Below are 16,496 nucleotides of genomic sequence, written 5' to 3' on the forward strand. Positions count from 1 at the left end.
GTGTGGAATAATACCCCTTCCCCTGTTGTAAGAGGGGTACCTTGATTATCACCTGCTGGGAGTACAGCTTGTGAATGGCTTCCAGAACTGCCTCCCTGTCGGAGGGAGACTTTGGTAAAGCAGACTTCAGGAACCGATGAGGAGGAAACGCCTCGAATTCCAGTTTGTACCCCTGTGATACTACCTGTAGAATCCAGGGATCCACTTGCGAGTGAGCCCACTGCGCGTTGAAATTCTTGAGACGGGCTCCCACCGTGTCTGAGTCTGCTTGTAAAGCCCCAGCGTCATGCTGAAGACTTGGTAGAAGCAGGGGAGGGCTTCTGCTCCTGGGAAGCGGCTGCATGGTGCAGTCTTTTTCCTCTTCCTCTGCCCTTGGGCAGAAAAGAGTGGCCTTTTGCTCGCTTGTACTTATGGGAACGAAAGGACTGAGTTTGAAAAGACTGTGTCTTTTTCTGCTGATGTGAAGTAACCTGGGGTAAAAAGGTGGATTTTCCAGCCGTTGCCACCAGGTCTGTTAGACCAGCCCCAAATAACTCCTCCCCCTTATACGGCAATACTTCCATGTGCCGTTTGGAATCTGCGTCCCCTGACCACTGTCGCGTCCATAATGCTCTTCTGGCAGAGATGGACATTGCGCTTACTCTTGATGCCAGGGTACAAATATCCCTCTGCGCATCACGCATATATAGCAACGCATCCTTTAAATGTTCTATAGTTAACAAAATATTGTCCCTATCCAGGGTATCAATATTCTCAGTCAGGGAATCCGCCCATGCGACTCCAGCACTGCACATCCAGGCTGATGCGATTGCTGGTCGCAGTATAACACCAGTATGTGTGTATATACTTTTTAGGATATTTTCCAGCCTCCTATCAGCTGGTTCTTTGAGGGTGGCCGTATCAGGGGACGGTAACGCTACTTGTTTAGATAAACGTGTGAGCGCCTTATCTACCCTAGGGGGTGTTTCCCACCGCGCCCTAACCTCTGGCGGGAAAGGGTATAGTGCTAATAATTTATTAGAAATTAGCTGTTTTTTATCGGGGGAAACCCACGCTTTATCACACACCTCATTTATTTCATCAGACTCAGGAAAAACTATTGGCAGTTTTTTCACACCCCACATAATACCCGCCTTTGTGGTACTTGTAGTGTCAGAAAGGTTCAATGCCTCTTTCATTGCCGTGATCATGTAACGTGTGGCCCTACTGGACATTACGTTTGTCTCGTCACCGTCGACACTAGACTCAGTATCTGTATCCGTGTCGACCCACTGAGGTAGCGGCCGTTTTAGGGCCCCTGACGGTGTCTGAGACGCCTGAACAGGCACTAATTGATTTGCCGGCTTTCTCATGTCGTCAACAGTTTTTTGCAAATTGCTGACATTATCACTTAATTGCTTAAACACAATCATCCAGTCAGGTGTCGACTCCCTAGGGGGTGACATCACTAACACAGGCAACTGCTCCGCCTCCACCTCATTTTCCTCCTCATACATGTCGACACACGCGTACCGACACACAGCACACACACCGGGAATGCTCTGATAGAGGACAGGACCCCACTTAGCCCTTTGGAGAGACAGAGGGAGAGTCTGCCAGCACACACCCAGCGCTATATATATATACATACAGGGATAACCTTATATAAGTGTTAATCCCTTCTAGCTGCTGTTTTATTATTATCTGCTGCCAAAATGCCCCCCCTTCTCTTTTTTTACCCTGAATCAGAAGCAGGACTGCAGGGGAGAGTCAGGGAGCCGTCCTTCCAGCGGAGCTGTGAGGGAAAAATGGCGCCAGTGTGCTGAGGAGATAGGCCCCGCCCCTTCACGACGTCCTTATCTCCCGCTTTTTCTGTGTAAAATGGCAGGGGAAAAAATACATCCATATAGCCCTGGAGCTATATGTGATGTATTCCTTTAGCCAGCTAAGGTATTTGTGTTATATTGCGTCTCAGGGCGCTCCCCCCCCAGCGCCCTGCACCCTCAGTGACCGGAGTGTGAAGTGTGCTGAGAGCAATGGCGCACAGCTGCGGTGCTGTGCGCTACCTTAGTCTGAAGACAGGATGTCTTCTGCCGCCGCTTTCACCGGACCTCTTCGTCTCTTCTGGCTCTGTAAGGGGGACGGCGGCGCGGCTCCGGTGACCCATCCAGGCTGAACCTGTGATCGTCCCTCTGGAGCTAACGTCCAGTAGCCTAAGAAGCCCAATCCACTCTGCACTCAGGTGAGTTCGCTTCTTCTCCCCTTAGTCCCACGGTGCAGTGAGCCTGTTGCCAGCAGGACTCACTGAAAATAAAAAAACCTAACTAAACTTTTATTCTAAGCAGCTCAGGAGAGCCACCTAGATTGCACCCTTCTCGGCCGGGCACAAAAATCTAACTGAGGCTTGGAGGAGGGTCATAGGGGGAGGAGCCAGTGCACACCAAATGATCCTTAAGCATTTATTTTGTGCCCTGTCTCCTGCGGAGCCGCTATTCCCCATGGTCCTTACGGAGTCCCAGCATCCACTAGGACGTCAGAGAAATATCAAATAGGGGGACTTACAGAATAAGGCACCCAAGTCCGAGACCCTTCTAGCTGAAGCTATCGCCAGCAAGAATTGGACCTTAAGGGAAAGCCACTTAAGGTCAGCAGATGCAAGAGGTTCGAATGGAGACTCTTGTAAAGGCCTCCAAAACCACCGACAAGTCCCAAGGGGCCACAAGTGGCACATAAGGAGACTGAATCCGCAACACACCCTGAGTGAATGGATGTGCATCAGGTAGGGTAGCAATTTTTCTCTGAAACCAAACCGACAAGGCAGAGATGTGAACCTTGAGGGAGGCCAGACACAGGCCTAAGTCCAGGCCCTGTAGTAGAAAGGCCAACAGTATGGCCGTAATAAACTTGAAAACGTCATGATCGTGAGACGCACACCAAGTAAAGTAAGCATTCCAGACCCTATGGTAGATCCGAGCAGAAGCCGGTTTACGGTCCTTCAACATAGTTTGAACGACCGCCTCAGAAAAACCCTTGGCCCTCAGGACAGAAGCCTCAAGGACCATGCCGTCGAAGCCAGACGGGTTAAATCCTGGTAAACACAAGGGCCCTGAACGAGGAGGTCAGGTCGTTGTGGAAGTAGACGATCCCAAGAGAAGACAGAGTAGATCGGAGGACCAGTGCCTTCTGGGCCACGCTGGAGCGACCAGAAGGTTTCCTCCTTCTTGCTTGTACTTCCATATTACTCTGGGCAGGAGTGACACTGGAGGGAACACGTACGGTAGCTGAAAGTTCCATGGAATTGCCAGAACCCACGAACGCAGCTTGAGGATCCCTTGTCCTTGCTCCAAAGACCGGAACCTTGTGATTGTGTCGAGACGCCACCAGATCCACATCTGGAAGGCCCCACGTGTCCACGAGAAGTTGAAACACCTCCGGATGGAGGCTCCACTCCGTCTACGTCCTGACGACCGAGATAGTCCGCTTCCCAGTTCAGGATGCCCGGAATGAACACTGCGGATATGGCCGGCAGATGGCTTTCTGCCCGCTGAATAATCCTTGATGATAATTCCCTCATTGCCATGCAGCTTTGAGTGCTAGCCCGCATTGCAGTTCACACTGTGTGATAGTATTGCTGACCCCGTGTTACAGCGGTCCGGAGGTGAAAATCTATTACCACGGTCACTCGAATACGCGTTTCTCCGCCTTGATGCTCCCTCAGCGGCTTCCTCAGGGAGCATCAAGGCGGAGAAACGCGTATTCGAGTGACCGTGGTAATAGATTTTCACCTCCGGACCGCTGTAACACGGGGTCAGCAATACTATCACACAGTGTGAACTGCAATGCGGGCTAATACCAGCAGAGGGAGCCTGAGCACTGTGAGTAGAAGTACATGATGATTGAGGTCTGCAATTACTAAAGGAGAACCGTAACAGCAAAGAGTCCAGCACTGGAGGTGAAATCAATATCCGTATGATAAACACCTGTGAAGGTAAAGAATATATATGTGTGCACACATTATTAAGAATCCAAGTAAAATTGGGACAATCTGAAGATTTATACAACTATTAATTGAATCAATCTTGGATCACAGAGATTATGAAATGAGAGGATTTTTTATACCTTACTGGGACATATTGATGTAATGTGGACATTACCCAGCTAAATTGGTTTTAATATAAGCCTCAGATCCGGATACAAATAAGCCTCTTAGGTTTTTTAGTTGTAATATTCATTATTATGCTGCAGCATGTATTGTGTATGATGAAATTCTTTTTATCTGTGCTTATTTAGAGTACTATTTTTATAAATAAAAAAGATTGAATATAAAACCGGTTGTGAAATAATATAATAGTATAGAAATTGTGGTGGAAGCAGCGCTCTTGGTATACTCCCGAGATTGTATCCCGGGGGGTATGTTTTTATATCTTTGTTTTGTATAAGGAATGTAATTATCCTTTAACTAAAGAGCAGCAGTATCCACTAATTATATGGGAAAAAATCTCCTCCATTGGTAAACCCCAGCGCCCATTCTTTTGTGCACACCGGAGTCCTTGTGTGTGTATCAGGGAATACGGTGTGTGCAAATATATGAGCTTTGAGTGCCGCCTTGATGATTGATGTACCCCACCGTGGTGGCGTTGTCAGATTGTACTTGAACAGGTCTGTTCTGTATGAGATGCTGGGCCATTGTCAACGCATTGAACACTGCCCGCAGTTCCAAAATATTTATCGGGAGTAGAGACTCTTCCTTGGACAACCTACCCTGAAGAGAGTGTTGTTCCAACACCGCGCCCCAACCTCTCAGACTGGCATCCGTTGTCAGAAGGACCCAGTCGGATATCCAGAATGGACGGCCCCTGCTCAATTGTTGGTCCTGCAGCCGACAGCTCAGTGACGGGCGGACCTCTGGAGACAATGAGATCATGTGAGATCTTATCCGGTGAGGCAGGCCATCCCGCTTGGTCAGACTCAACTTCTGCAGAGGGCGAGAGTGGAGCTGAGCATACTCCACAATGTCGAAAGCAGACACCATGAGACCTAGAACTTGCATAGCCGAATGTATCGACACTTGCGGACGAGATAGGAAGCATTGAATCCTGTCCTGAAGCTTCAGGACTTACTCCGGAGACAGGGACAACCATTGGTTGAGAGTGTCCAATAACACTCCCAGGTGTAACATGCTCCGAGCAGGAACCAGGAAGGATTTCTTCCAGTTGATCAGCCACCCGTGGGCTGTCATGCACTGGACCATCAGATCGAGATGACACAGGAGAAGTTCTGGGGAATTTGCCAGGATCAACATATCGTACAGTAGGATCCTGACCCCTGACAGCGGAGTGTATCCGTCATGACCGCCATTACTTTGGTGAAAACTCGAAGAGCAGTTGTCAAACCAAAGGGTAATGCCCGAAATTGGTAATGAAGGTTGCCCACCGCAAACCGCAGGTACTGTTGATGAGATACCGCAATAGGAATATGCAGGTAGGCATCCTGTATGTCCAGAGACCATATAGTCCCCAAGCTCTATGGCCAGAACAGTAGAGCGCAGAGTTTCCATATGAAACTTGGAGTCCTGTACATGCTTGTTCAAGGATTTCAAATTGAGAATGGGCCCAGAGGACCAGTTCGGTTTTGGGACTAGAAACAGCGGTGAATAGTACCCCTTGCCTCTCTGAGCCAGAGGCACCTGTACCACCCACTCCTGTGATCAGGAGGGAATGTACCACCAAGTACAACAGGTTTGCTTTTGCTGGATCCAGAGGCACATCTGTCAGGCAAATCCGCTGCGGGGGATGAGTCTTTAAGGGTATAGCATAACCTCGAGCGACGACTTCCCTCGCCCAGGAATCTGAAGTGGTCTTCAACCATTCCTGGGCAAAACCTAGAAGTCTGCCCCCCACCTTGGGATCCCCCAGAGGGAGACCCGCCCCGTCATGCGGCATGCTTGTCCGTTTTAAAAAAGCAGGCTGACGGGCGGCTCAGGCACGCTCCGGTCTGGGCTTGGCAGGTCTGGAAGCATGCGCTTGCTTTGGGTACGCCTGACCTTTCGCTTTTCCTGGAGGATGAAAGGGCCAAGGGAAAGTACTTTTAGCCTTCTGCGTTGAAGGAGCCGTAATAGGTAGGCAATCTGTTTTAGCAGTAGCCAGATCAGCCACAATCTTATTGAGGTCTTCTCCAAAGAGAATATCTCCCTTGAAAGGAAGCACCTCCAGGGTTTTCTTGGAATCCATATCCACCGACCAGGATCTCAACCAAAGGATATGTCTGGCTAAGACTGACATAGTAGCAGCATTGGCCGCGAGCACCCCGGCATCGGAGGCCGCCTCCTTAAGGTACAGAGAAGCCGTGGCTATATACGAGACACATTGTCGAGCATGCTCAGATGCATTGGAAGGCAAGTCCGCCTCAAGTTCCTGAGCCCATGCCTCAACAGCTTCAGCAGCCCAAGTCGCTGCAATTGTTGGCCTATGCACAGCCCCTGTTAGGGTATAAATCGCTTTTAAACAGCCCTCCACACGTCGATCCGTCTGTTCCTTCAGAGAGGTGACGGTAGTTACTGGCAGAGCATAGGAAACAACCATACGCGCCACATGAGAATCTACAGGCGGAGGGGTTTCCCAATTTTTACATACCTCCGAAGAGAGAGGATAGCGAGCCAACAGTCTCTTATTCGGTGTAAATTTTGCCCCCGGATTTTTCCAGGATTCCTGACGTATGTCAACCAGGTGTTCAGAATGGGGTAAAACTTGTTTAACCACTTTCTTACGTTTCTTGGAGACAGTCTCAGGCTCAGAATCTTCAGCCACCTGAAGAATAAGCCCGATTGCCTCAATCAATTCCGGGACATCCACCAATGACTTCCCTTCCCCCTAAGAAACATCAGTGTCAGTGTCTGTGGGATCAGTATATGCGCTGTCCTCGTCAAAGGACATGTCTGCAATAGCAGTGGATTGGGAGTAGGTCGTGATTAAAAATGAATTGCTATGCACTAGATGTCACGAAATTGGCTCATGTATTGCTTTTAAAGTTTCTAGGTAGTGAGGAGTATCAAAAGTATATAATTCCTATATATCTGTAGTTAATATTTGCACTACATTTCTGCTATCTGTAATGGGACTTCCTAAAATAAGTATCTAAATTTTCTAACCCTCCCCAGGATTTAAATCTTTATATATCTTCGATTTCGCCAAGGAGTCAGTATCCACTGATACCACAATAGGCTGGTTCACGTGAAACGATGAAACCACCTTTGGCAGAAAATGCTGACGAGTTCTCAACTCCGCTCTATCAGCATGGAAGATTAGAATGGGGCTTTTGCGAGACAAAGCCGGCAACTCAGACACCCGCCTTGCGGACGCCAAAGCCAACAACATGACTACTTTCCAAGTAAGGAATTTTAATTCAACCTTACGCAAAGGTTCAAACCAATGAGATTGCAATGAGATCCCACGGTGCCACAGGAGGCACAAATGGAGGTTGGATGTGCAGCCCGCCCTTCATGAAGGTCTGAACTTCTGGAAGGGAGGCCAATTCTTTCTGAAAGAAGATTGACAAGGCCGAAATTTGTACTTTAATGGAGCCTAACTTCAGGTCCGCATCCACACCTGCTCGCAAAAAATGGAGCAAACGCCCCAGTTGAAATTCTTCCATAGGAGCCTTCTTGGATTCACACCAAGAGATATATTTCCTCCAAATACGGTGGTAATGCTTTGCCATTACTTCTTTTCTAGCCTGAAGTGTGGGAATGACTTCACTGGGAATACCCTTCCGAGCTAGGATCTGGTGTTCAACCGTCATGCCGTCAAACGCAGCCGCGGTAAGTCTTGATACACACACGGCCCCTGTTGTAACAGGTCCTCCCGTAGAGGAAGAGGCCAGGGATCTTCTATGAGCAACTCCTGAAGATCTGGATACCAGGCCCTTTTTGGCCAATCAGGAACAATGAGTATTGCCTGAACCCTTGTTCTTCTTATAATCTTTATCACCTTTGGAATGAGTGGAAGTGGAGGTAACACATAGACCAACGGAAACACCAACGGTGTCACTAGGGCGTCCACCGCTATTGCTTGAGGTTCTCTCGACCTGGAACAATAACTCTGAAGTTTTTGTTGAGGCGGGACGCCATCATGTCTATTTGAGGATTCCCCAACGACTTGTCACTTCTGCAAATATCTCTTGATGAAGACCCCACTCTCCTGGATGGAGATCGTGTCTGCTGAGGAAGTCTGCTTCCCAGTTGTCCACTTCCGTAATGAAGACCGCTGACAGATCGCTTGCATGTCTTTCCGCCCAGCTAAGAACTTTCATGGTCTCGGCATTCGCCGCTCTGCTCCTTGTTCCGCCCTGGCGGTTTATGTACGCCACTGCTGTTATGTTGTCTGACTGAATCAAGATGGGCAGAGCGCGAAGATGTTCTGCTTGCAGAACGCCGTTGTGAATGGCCCTTAATTCCAGAATGTTTATGTGCAGACAAGCTTCCTGGCTTGACCATTTTCCCTGAAAATGTCTCCCCTGTGTGACTGCTCCCCAGCCTCGGAGGCTTGCATCTGTGGTCACCAGGATTCAATCCTGAATCCCGAACCTGCGTCCCTCTAGAAGGTGAGAACTGTGCAGCCACCACAAAAGGGAGATCCTGGTCCTGGAAGATAGTACTTTCCGGTGCATGTCCTGGTGAGACCCGGACCACTTGTCCAACAGGTCCCACTGAAACACCCTGCACCCTGGCATGAAACCTGCCATACGGGATGGCCTCGTAGGCCGCTACCATCTTCACCAGCAACCGAGTGCTTTGAAAAACACCGACACTTTTGCTGGTTTCAGAATCTGTTTCACCATGTTCTCTATTTCCAGAGCCTTTTCCACAGGAAGAAAAACTAATTCTGTATCCAGAATCATACCCAGGAACGACAGCAGTGTCGACGACACCAACTGTGATTTTGGCAAGTTTAGGAGCCAACCATGTTGTTGCAGAATCGTCAGCGATAGCGCAACATTTTTCAGCAATTGCTCCTTGGACCTCACCTTTATGGAGGAGATTGTCCAATTGCGGGATAATTGTGATTCCCTGCTTGCGCAGGAGAAGCATCATTTCTGCCATAACCTTGGTGAAAATCCTCAGAGCCGTGGACAGACCAAACGGCAACGTCTGAAATTGGTAATGACAATCCTGAACAGCAAACCTCAGGTATGCCTGATGTGGATATATGGGAACGTGCAAGTAGACATCCTTTATGTCGACCGACACCATGAAAACCCCTTCCTCCAGACTGGAGATCACTGCCCGGAGAGATTCCATCTTGAATTTGAACTTCTTTAAATAGAAATTGAGTGATGTTAGGTTCAGAATCGGTCTGACTGAGCCACCTGGCTTCGGGACCACGAACAGGCTCGAATAAAAGCCTTCCCCCTGTTGTGACAGGGGTACCGTGACAATGACTTGATTTTGACACAGCTTCAGTATTGCAGCGCATACTACCTCCCTTTCTAGAAGAGAAGCTGGCAAGGCCGATTTGAAACTCTAATTTGTACCCTTGGGTTACTATATCTAATATCCAAGGATCCAGGTCCGAGTGCACCCAGACCTGACTGAAAAGTTTGAGACGTGCCCCCACCGGTGCGGACTCCTGCAGCGGAGCCCCAGCATCATGCGGTGGATTTGGTAGAAGCCGGAGAGGACTTCTGTTCTTGGGAACTTGCCACAGCCTGTGACCTCTTTCCCCTTCCTATTCCCCTCGCCGCAAGGAAGGAGGACCCTCGTCCTTTTTATTGTATTTATTGGGCCGAAAGGACTGCATCTGATAGTGGGGCGTTTTCTTCTGTGTCGCAGGCACATAAGGTAAAAATTACGACTTACCCGCGGTAGCCGTAGATACCAGGTCAGTGAGGCCGTCGCCAAACAAGACACTACTGTTAAACGGTAACGACTCCATCACCCTCTTAGATTCTGTATCAGCATTCCATTGATGAATCCAAAATGCTCTCCTAGCTGAGACTGCCATGGCATTGGCCCTTGATCCCAAAAGACCAATATCCCTTGCAGCTTCTTTTAAATATGCTGCAGCGTCCCTGATATGACCCAGAGTCAAAAGCACGCTATCCCTGTCTAGGGTATCCATTTCAGATGACAAGTTATATGCCCACTTTTCTATAGCGCTACTCACCCATGCCGAAGCAACGGCAGGCCTGTGTAGCGACCCTGTAGTGACGAATGGATTTTAGTGTATTTTCCTGCTTACGATCTGCAGGATCCTTTAGGGCTGCCGTGTCAGGAGACGGGAGCGCCACCTTTTTATATAAACGCGATAAAGCCTTGTCTACCGTGGGGGTTGACTCCCATTTGTCCCTGTCCCCAAAAGGAAACTGGTATGCCACTGGAATTCTTTTGGGAACCTGTGCCTTCTTGTCAGGATTTTCCCAAGCCTTTTCAAAAAGAGCGTTCAGTTCATGAGAGGGAGGAAACATTACCTCAGGTTTCTTTCCTTTATACATACAGACCATAGTATCAGGAACAGCAGGGTCCTCTGTTATATGCAATACTTCCTTTATTGCCACAATCATGTATTGAATGCTCTTAGCCAGTTTAGGATTCAATCTGGCATCACTATAGTCGACACTGGAACCAGAGTCCGTGTCTGTATCCATATCTGCTATCTGGGTAAATGAACGCTTGTGTGACCCCGGAGGGGTCTGAGCTTGTGACAATGCATCCTCCATGGACTTTCTCCATGTCTGGTTCTTAGACTTAGATTTATCCAATCTTTTAGTCAACAGCTCCATATTTGCATTCAGAAAACTCAACATATTTACCCAATCCTGCGTCGGTGGAGCCGACACAGTCACTCTCACAGTCTTTTCTGTCCCCACTCCAGCCTCCTAATGGGAAGAGCACTCAGCCTCAGGCATATCGACACACGTACCGACACCCACAACCACAATGGGGCTATAGGAGACAGAACCACAACAAAGCCTGTTAAAGAAACACAGAGGAAGTTCTGCAAGCTCACACCCAGCGCCTATCCCGGTTCTGAAGCGAGTACAATACTGCCCAGACCTGCTAGCGCTTTTATACTTAAATAATTAGCAAATCTCTTGTGCCCACCCGTTTTACACCCTGTTACTTGTACAGTAGTGTGGGAGGCCAGGCTCAGCGTCTCTGCAGCTTCTGTGAAGAGAAAATGGCGCTGGTCAGAGCTGTGATGGCTAAGCCACGCCCCCTTACTGGCGCGCTTCAGTCCCGCTTAAATTGGATATTTATACTGGCGGGGGTCTTTGATTTGTACCTAGGCACTTTATATATCACTCTCAGTGCTGAATTGAGGCTGTTGTGCTGCCCACGGCGACCCCCCTGCGCTCTTCAGTGTGTCGAAGCATGGCGCACAGCGCGGTCGCTGCACGGTACCTCAACTAGCCGTCTTCTGCAGTCACTGAAGTCTTCTGATCTTCATATACTCACCTGGCTTCTGACTCCAAGCGGGATGACGGCGCGGCTCCGGGACCGAGCAGCAAGGCGTACCGTAGTGATCGGACCCCCTGGAGCTAATGATGGTGTCCAGTAGCTGGAGAAGCAGAGCCCTGAAACTCAGAAGTAGGTCAGCTTCTCCCCCCTTGGTCTCACGATGCAGGGAGCCTGTAGCCAACAGGTCTCTCTGAAAATAAAAAACCTAACAGTCTTTTTCTGAGAAACTCTGGAGAGCTCCTCAGTGTGCATAAAGTCTCACTGGGCACAGAATCTAACTGGAGTCTGGAGGAGGGGCATATAGAAAGGAACCAGTTCACACCCATTCAAAGTCTTATAGTGTGCCCATGTCTCCTGCGGATCCAGTCTATACCCCATGGTTCTTGAAGCATCCCCAGCATCCTCTAGGACGTATGAGAAATACACCGTCAATATATCTTGTGATACGATCCTATGTTAAACAAAGAAAAACCTGAAACACTTGGCCCCTCAGGTATAGCAATATAGGAATAGCCCACTGAGTGAAATACCCTGCAATAAGGCAACCACGCAGCAGCTACATGCACACACACGTATATAGTCACAAGCGTACCCATGCAGAAATTATGTACCATAAACTGCATTGTACTAGCAATACAAAGTAATACTCAGTATGGCTATATGTGATAACGATAGATATAAAAACGCACAGTAATCTAACACTGTCCCAGTGACAGGTAGAATACTTAAGTGTCCTGTAGGAAGCACAGCACTGGCAATCAGGTGGTTCCACAGAGGAGGATTTGCCTTAGCATTCCCAGGAACATCAAGGATCTATCTGTAATGGCTGCTGACCGGGAGTGAGGGGGAGAAATGCAGCTCCAGGGCGGGAACATTTGTAGAAATGGCGCCCTGGGGCTGGAGGGAGGGGCCACAGGTCCGACCTGCTCCCCCTGCTGGCATCCCCACCAGGTGCGTGCGGACAGTGTAAAACGGGCTGCAGCAGCCCTTGAAGTCTTGTTAGAAAAAAAATCTGTAATTAAAGCTATCAATAGACTGCCTGAGGCAGCCCTCCAGTTAAGTGCCTGCTTACTGCATGGCACCAACTTACAAACTGAGCTCCCTGTGCATGGAGGCGGGGTTATAGAGGAGGCGGCGCTATGCATCTTGGGAACAGTTGAGCCTGTTAGTGCCTCGGATCAAGATCCTACTCTACACCCCGGTGTTCATCCTTGTACAGCCCAGTGTACCCCGCAGCAGAAATCCCGATTTCTCTACCTACATTCAGGGGGCAACTGCATACACTAGGATTTCCCACAGCGAGCCTATAAAGTGTGGGCATGCTTTGGAATTACCGTGAGCAACACTCAACACCCAAAACGGGCATCCCAAGACACAAAAGGTATTGAGAATCTGTAAAATGTCATAAACGTGTGCAGGGAAGACCAGCTCGCTGCCTTGCTAAGCAGTCTGATCAATATAGATTGCTAAGGGGTGTATCACATGCAGGAGATGAAATGGGCTCGCAGAACTAGAAGAACTGGAATGCTGAGAAGCCAGCAGGATAAGTTCCTGATCTAAATGAAACATAGAAACTAAGGGGGGAATTCAAAGTTGAACGTAGATGTAGTAAATTTAGCACTTCTACGATCATTTCCTCTGACATGCGGGGGGATGCCCAGCACAGGGCAAGTCTGCCGTGCATGTCAGGGTCAACACAGGTATAAAAGCATCGCACAGCGGTGATGCTTATGTACCTGACGAGTAGCTCCCTGCCAGCATAGCTCCTGGCAGTGACAGGGAGCTACCCATCGCGTTTTGGGTCACAGCGGCTGCATGTGACATCACGCAGCTGTCGCGGCCCGCCCCCCCAAGCGGCCCGGAAACGCCTCCGCTGTCCAGACCGCGCCCCACCAACAGCGTTCTAATGCCGTTGGCATGCCCCCTCCCACGACTGCCTGTCAATCACTGGGCTCCAGGGGTGCGCCCGCTATGCGAGCAAACTCCGCAAAGTAATTCAGACTGCGACGGCTGCTGTTGCATTGATCCAGTCTTAATTACTCCCTAAATCAACTGGAGAGTACACATTTAAGTCTTCAAGGGTAACATAACATGGTTTCTTATGAAAAAACACCTGGATAAAGGTCTGAAACTCCAAAATGGAGGCCAGTTTCCAGTGAAAGGGGATAAAATGGGCTGTGATTTGACACTCAATGGATGACTAAGCCCCTCATCAAAGTCATTCTGATCTGGGGCTGAGACTCCGCTGTATTCACACCAGATAATGTATGTCTTCCACACTGAGTGACAGATCCCAGCCTTTTTAGGCTTTCAAGCTCCAAGCATAGTCTAAATCAGTGGTCTCCAACCTTAACTGGGGTGTGAGCTACTCGAGAAAAATGAAACCTCCTGAGAAGCTACTAAAGTTTAAAAAAAGCCATACTTGAATGGCTGCTGGTGCGCTCTCTGGGGGCACACCGGGACACTAGGACCAGCGGAGGCTCAGAGCCTCCTCCGATTCCATACACGCTGTGTGTGGGGTGCAAAGGACGTACCGGTATACTGTGCGCCGGGATCCCGACATTCGGCAACCTGAAGACCACCCACTAAGAACTGTATGGAGTGCAAATGCGGCCTGCAATATATTGGACGAACATCTAGACCAGCGTTTTTCAACCGCTGTGCCGCGGCACACTAGTGTGCGCCAGCGGTTCTGAGATGTGCCGCCAGAGATGCCCGCTGCATAACCCTGCCGCTGCCTCACTTGAAATCATATTGTCCGATGTCGGGCTCGGGCGGCGCTGTGCTCTTCCGGGTAGCCCAGACGCAGCCTGGCCCGTAACCTGTATGGAGCAGCGTGACTCAGCGTGCTCCTCCACATCACCTGCGCACCCAGTGCTCCTCCACGTCACCTGCAGGCCGAATGCTGCTCCTGTGTCCTCGGTCCTCACCGCTGGCTGCAACGCTGAAGGAGGGAGACAGTAAACAGCTCCTGCCTCCTCCACAGCTACAGAACTAACCTACTCAAGTACAGTAGGTTCCTGTAAATTTGTATTTATTGTTACTGTGGTGGCCAATGTGTGGTGTAACTAATATAGGGGCCAGTATGTTCTGCATTTACCATGCGGGCCAATTTGTGCAGCAATTACCGTGGGGGCCAATGTGTCCTGCAATTACAGTGGGGGCCATTATGTGCTGTAATTACCATGGGGGCCAATATTTTCTGCAACTATTGTGGGGGCCAATGTGTGCTGCAATTACTGTGGGGGCCAATGTGTTTAAATTGCTGAGGGGGCCAATATGTGTTTTGTTCCTGTTTAGGCCAATGTGTGTTGACCCTCCCCCACCCCCTTCCCCCGTAGTGGTTGTGGGGAACTGATGGTGTGCCTTGGCAATTTAAAAATCCTGTTCGGGGTGCCGCGAGTTGAAAATGGTTGAAAATCACTGATCTAGACCATTAGAAGTAAGATGGGCGGAACACGTCTGGTTTATAGAAAAAAGTCTGATTTCCCATTTTGTCTCTAATCATTTAAAGGAAATTCATAAAAGTAAATGTGACGGTCTGGCAAAAGTAATAGGTATTAAAGCATTGGAGAAGGAACAATAGTGAGGAGCTGCTAGCACAAACAGAAATGAAATTAATAGACAAAACTGGAACCTTGAATCCAAAAAGGGGTTAAAACAGGATTTAAATACCTACCAGTAAATCCTTTTCTCCTAGTCCGTAGAGTATGCTGGGGCCCACTTCAGTACCATGGGGTATAGACGGTCCCGCAAGAGCCGTGGACCCTTTAAGACTTTTTCAGAGTGTGAACTGGCTCCTCCCTCTATGCCCCTCCTCCAGACCTCAGTATAGGAACTGTGCCCAGGGAGACGGACATTTTGAGAAAAGTATTTACTTTTAAGTTAATGGTGAGATTCATACCAGCTCACACTTCAACCATGACACACACATGGCATTCAACAAAACACGTGCCAACGGGCATGAACATTACAGCAACCGTGCTGAAAACATTTTTAACAAATTAACAACTGCAGGTAATAGTACGCACTGGGTTGGGTGCCCAGCATCCTCTACAGACTAGGAGAAAAGGATTTACCGGTAGGTATTAAAATCCTGTTTTCTCATACGTCCTAGAGGATGCTGGGGTCCACTTCAGTACCATGGGGTTATACCAAAGCTCCAGTACGGGCGGGAGAGTGCGGATGACCCCGCAGCACAGATTGACCAAACTGTAGGTCTTCATCAGCCAAGGTATCAAACTTGTAAAACTTAGCAAACGTGTTTGCCCCTGACCAAGTAGCTGCTCGGCAAAGCTGCAATGCCGAGACCCCCCCGGGCAGCCGCCCAGGATGAGCCCACCTTCCTATTAGAATGGGCAGTCACTGAATTCGGTATCGGCAATCCTGCTGTAGAATGAGCGCGCTGAATCGTACCTCTGATCCAGCACGCAATAGTCTGCTTAGAAGCAGGACACCCAATCTTGTTGGGAGCATACAGGAAAAACAGAGCCTTTGTTTTCCGTATCAGAGTTATTCTTGCGACAGATTCTCAAAGCTCTGAGCACATCCAGAGACTCTGAAGCAGCGAAGGTGTCAGCCACTGCCACCACAATAGGTTGGTTTATATGGAAAGAAGAAACCACCTTTGGAAGATACTGCTGACAAGTTCTTAACTCAGCCCTATCTTCATGGAAAACCAAGTAAGGGCTCTTATGAGACAAGGCCCCTATCTCAGACACCCTTCTTGCAGATGCCAAGGCCAACAGTATGACCACTGTCCAAGTGAGAAACTTCAACTGTATTTCCTGGAGAGGTTCAAACCAATCCGATTGAAGGAACTGCAACACCACGTTAAGATCCTATGGTGCCACAGGAGGCACAAACGGAGGCCAATTGTTTCTGAAATTAAATGGACAAGGCCGAAATCTGGACCTTGATTGAACCCAATCGTAGACCCGCATCTACACCTGCCTGGAGAAAACGTCCTAACTGAAACTCTTCGGTTGGAGCCTTCTTGGTTTCACACCAAGACACGTTTTTCTCCAAATACGGTGGTAATGTTTAGACGTTACTCCTTTCC

General features: G+C 49.0%; 1 pseudogene; it reads right to left on the minus strand.

Annotated features, from left to right (window-relative positions):
* Nucleotides 1–16,496, minus strand: part of LOC134934235 (zinc finger protein 271-like) — a 115,548-nt pseudogene that overhangs the window by 18,911 nt on the left and 80,141 nt on the right.

The sequence above is a fragment of the Pseudophryne corroboree genome, chromosome 6, assembly GCF_028390025.1.
Source record: "Pseudophryne corroboree isolate aPseCor3 chromosome 6, aPseCor3.hap2, whole genome shotgun sequence".
Classification (NCBI taxonomy): Eukaryota; Metazoa; Chordata; class Amphibia; order Anura; family Myobatrachidae; genus Pseudophryne; species Pseudophryne corroboree.